The sequence below is a fragment of the Chlorocebus sabaeus genome, chromosome 22 (genome assembly GCF_047675955.1).
Source record: "Chlorocebus sabaeus isolate Y175 chromosome 22, mChlSab1.0.hap1, whole genome shotgun sequence".
NCBI classification, from domain to species: domain Eukaryota; kingdom Metazoa; phylum Chordata; class Mammalia; order Primates; family Cercopithecidae; genus Chlorocebus; species Chlorocebus sabaeus.
Genome location: NC_132925.1, coordinates 30,708,634 through 30,713,627, shown reverse-complemented (window position 1 = coordinate 30,713,627; position 4,994 = coordinate 30,708,634).

Here is a 4,994-nt window from a genome sequence, read left to right as displayed (position 1 = left end):
AAAATATACTTAGAAAAATAGTATAGCTGTTTCAAAGTAAAAACAAATTTAAAAATAAAACTTGCTACTATTGATGATAGAGCTTATGAGTCATTTAAAAAAATTGTTTCCCCTGCAAAGCAGATAAACAGTTTTGCACATGTATTATAAACAGACATAATTGACAAGTATAGAAGTGATCATATTTAATGTATTTAGTTCTCTTTTTTATCCCCAGGGGAACTTAGATAGGTATCAGATGTTGCTGTACTCATTGCTACAGGTTGATTAAGCTAAGATTAAACAGGTCAATAAAACTTTTCCAGCAATTTTTCTAGATCACTTGTTTAGTCTGAAAAAGAATTATAATACAAGTTTTTAAACCAAATTATCGAACTACTAGTTTTGTGCTTTTGTCTTGTAAATGCGACTTTTTTGCTCTGGGTTCTTGTCCTAACATTCAGTATCAAAACATTTCCTACTGATCATTTTGTTTTTGTCAACTTATTCTCATATTAGTGTCCAAATTCCAACTAATGCCTTTATTATTCACTGGGAAAATTTTAACATGAAAAAACCCTGACTAATGTAAAATTATACCCCCCAAATAAACCAATTAAAAGGGTTTACTTATTATCTGAATTTTGACAGAAATAGTAGAAAGTATCTAGTCCTTTCCTCTTATTTATCAGAGGAACCTGAAGCAGAGAAATTGAATAGCTCTCTCAAAGTGACATAGTTGGTTAGTGACAAAGCTAAAACAAATAATAGCTACCATTAGATTAAATCTTGTGCTTATTCACACATCAGTCATCTTCAGGCAATCTGCATAGGGTTGGAATGATAGTTTAAGTTCAGAAAGGTCCCAGGACTGGCAAGTTTTGATGCAGAATCCAAACCTAGGTCTGTTAGTCTCTGAAGCCAATACTTATTACATTGTACCTCTCAGTATTATAATATAAAATGCCTGTTGCAAGTCTAACTGTAATATTAAGAATAAATAATTTCTCTTATTTGCCAAAATTTAGATTTTAGCTTTAGCACATATACAATACAAAGAGTCTAATTTTTAAAAAGTCCAATTAAAAAGACTATTTCTTTGGGTAACATTTCTGTATTGAGCTGTAAATAATAACATAGAACCTAAGGGATTGAAAAAAGAAAACTTCAGTGTAATATAAATAAACTTTTAATCATTACAACCAATTAAATTGAGACAATTACTTAACTGAAAAGTGATTAAGGAAAAAGGAATAGCACATAATCAAAGCAGGGTCTTTGACTTGACACGGTCACAAGACAAGGCACAACAAAGTCGAATTAGGCTCCATAGAAAGCTAATGGACTTAAAGGCATTTCTAAACTGTTTTCAGGTGAAGAGTTTAGCAGAAAGACAGGCTCTTCACCATAACCCAGTGACCCTTGAAATAAGTAAGTATACTCCTGCTAATGAACTCCAGGCTTTACATAAGAAATTTGAATTTTCTCACGCTTCAAAACATTCTTTTCATTCTGATTTGACAAGGCCTTTTTCAAGACAGAAGAAAAGAACAACAGAACTGGAAGGTTCAAACCACTTGGCTGTGTGATCAAGGGATTTGGTTCTTCATTTTTGCAGATTCAAGACACGAGGACAAGTGCTGTTGTATGTGGGAGAGCAGATTGGTGCAGATTTCTTGAACTATTTTCTGACAGCTATAAAGAATTATAGCACTGCCCCCAGCCTGGAAACTTTGTGATGGACTGTCTCAGACACAGATATAGTTATCACCCTCCCGGTTCACAGTGCTCACCTAGAGAAGGGCTTTGACTATGATCCTTGGTTCTCCCATCCCACAACACCTTGTGCCTTAGAGTTAGTCCTGCAGTTGGTGGCAGGGCCATGATGGCTGTTTTAATAGGAGTTTCAATACTCTACATAAAAAGATAAACTTCAAAACAAATGACAAACATTCTTTACACAAATTACATAATTTTAAATGAATTCAACATTCTGTGATTCTATTACAAATGACTTCTAACGTGAACTTCACTTGTTTTCTAGTTGTAATCACCATTCTGATTTTAGAATGCCTGTGAAAGTACTCAGTACTGGATCCTTACGATGGTAACTCTTCTGGTGGCTGACACAAAACATCCATTCGCAGAAGAGTGATGAAACAGCAGTTGAGATTTTTAATAACTACTGTGAGAAATATTCCATTATACTTCTCCTTTTATTTGGAAGAAATAATTAAAATGCCTTGAAAAGTTTTTAAAAACACACACACATTTCAACCAGTATGTAGTACCAAAACTTCTTGGCCAACAATGCTCAAAAATCATCTCTGGCTAAAATTTATATACAAACAATAATAGATTAAAAAATAGAATAGTAATCATGTAACCTCTTCTCTAAAAGCTACCATTCACCTTAATTTAAAACGTAGTCTCATTTTAAAGTTAAAATTATGAAGTAAAGGTCTAAATCCAATTATATAAATTATCTAACCCTAGATATTTTGCAATTATATAATAAGTACTTGGGAAATATCTGCCTAAGTCTGGACTTAAAAAACAGATATTAGCTCCTAGTTTTGCCATTTACTACTCTGTAACTTTGGCTATTTATTTAAACTCATTTATCTCTAGTTTCCTCCTCTAAAAAAAAGAGGGTATTAACATATCAGGTGGTTTTTCTGAGGATTGTATGAGATAATATCTCTGAAAGAGCCTAGTGACTCTTTTATAGTAGAAAGCTTTTGCCATTATAATGTCTATTGAATTCCTATAAAGCAAAACGTTAACTCTGCTAAGTGCTACAGGAGGGTAAGTTACTCATGTAAATTCTTATTTGAAAGGAAAGGAAATTTATATCTCAGGAAATAATGTGCAGGCAAATAGATTTAATATGTGTTTATTCCCAATTTGTGTGTATCTAGAAAAATATTTTACCCCAGAATTAGACAACTCAAAAACCCTTTATTGTTGCAACCTGTGAAATCCATATTAGTTGGGCCTTTGTCTTCATTTTTTTTTTTTGAGGCGAAGGCTCACTCTGTCGCTCAGGCTGGAGTGCAGTGGCGCGATCTCGGCTCACTGCAAGCTCCGCCTTCCGGGTTCACGCCATTCTCCTGCCTCAGCCTCCCCAGTAGCTGGGACTACAGGTGCCCGCCACCTCGACCGGCTAATTTTTTGTACTTTAGTAGAGACGGGGTTTCACCGTGTTAGCCAGGATGGTCTCGATCTGCTGACCTCGTGATCCGCCCACCTCAGGCTGGCAAAGTGCTGGGATTATAGGCGTGAGCCACCGCGCCTGGCTGTCGTTATTATTTTCTAAAAAGACTTAATTGTAAAGACAGTTTATTCAATGGCTGTCATAATCTAATGGTTATTTTGTTTTGCTTCAACCCTCTTGAATGATAGGAGCTATTCTATCAAAAGCAATACTTTCAGTATGGCAATGATTATTAATAAAATGAGGATAGAAGGACCTCTAAGATATATTAGATTTTGGAAGAAATTTTCATTGGAAAAGCTCCCCTATATTCAATTATCCCCCTTTTTCATTTCTTCTGCCCACCTGTTGAATTTTACACCAAGACTGACTATGTAAGGGACCGTTAAAGTTTTATGATCTGGAATTTTATTCTGTTCCACTCAAGAGGCAGTTATGGAACATCTGTGCCTAAACTGAAGCTATTTTATCTCAAAGTCAAGGAAAGTAAGCATAAATAACAAGTAGAAGAACATGTCTGTGCTGTTAAATAATATACAATGTGTTCAGAGAAAATAAGACAAGCACTTACATAATGACCACTGAACAACCGCAAAGGTATCCAAAGGAGCTCAAAAGAATGTTATACAATATGAGTAAGTAAGAACTGATGGAATGCCTTTAAAAGGAAGGATTATTGCAAGGTAGAATATATAGGATGGTTTCTCTGAATAGGTAACTTTCGAGCTGGACCTTGAAGGAAAAGAATATGGTATAGATTTATCCAATCCCACATGCAAAGAGGATAAAACCACTTTACTGGGTAGAGTTGTTTTGGAGCCTGGTCAAACCAAAGCACAACTGTAAACCAGATCCAGGACATAAAGCTGATAGAAATTGTGAAACCATTATGGACAGGTCATTATGCCTAAGTGTAGGCAGACCAAAAGATGGGTCAGGAGCAGAAGAGAGAGCTAGAAAATTAGGGTCTGAATAAAGGCAGAAATGGTTTAAAGGCATTCGCAAAGGCTGGAATAAAGAGAGGCCCCAGGACTTTTATCTGAACAAGAGAAAGGTCTATGGGGTGCTGGCCATCAAATGGTTTTGGTGGAGAGGTCCCTTCCAAATGAAAATAGGGTGGGCAATATTAAAGGACATGAAAGCAAATAATGTAGATGAAGAGCATTATGTACAGATGTAGCAATTTCCGTCATACATTGAAAGCATGCAATAGCATAGAAATGTGTAGTGGGAGTAATAAGAAATAAGTTAGGGGCCAGTTGAATTGGATACTTGAATTCCCTACTTGGCTTTGATTTTATATGTGAAAAGGAGCCACTGTAGATTCTCAATCTTCTCTAAGAAGATAACATTGCCCAAGTTAGTAAGCTCAAGAAGGAACGAGTGTAGGAGAGATGTGCAAGGGCATAGACCTGGATTCAATACTGACCTCTAGGAATATGTTGTTTGGTTAGCTGCCTTTCACTGCATGTGACCTAGATGATTGCCTCTTTTTCACCACTTGCTTGTAACTAATATATTTTTGTAAGAATAGTGGATAAAACTAAAGGAACAATTACCAAAAAACAAACAAACAAACAAACAAAAACCCTTATGTGTAAGCACACAGTATTTTGTATTTTTAAGACTGTGGAAAATTATGATCTCTTGACTTATGGTTTTACATTTTACATTAGTCAAATGAAACATAAAAATTAAATGTGATACATTTGTTGGAAAGTTCCAAATATTTATTCTTCTATAAGACAACAGAGCAGTATAGCTTAGTATTTGAGAATGCATCTGCAGATAGTTTCTG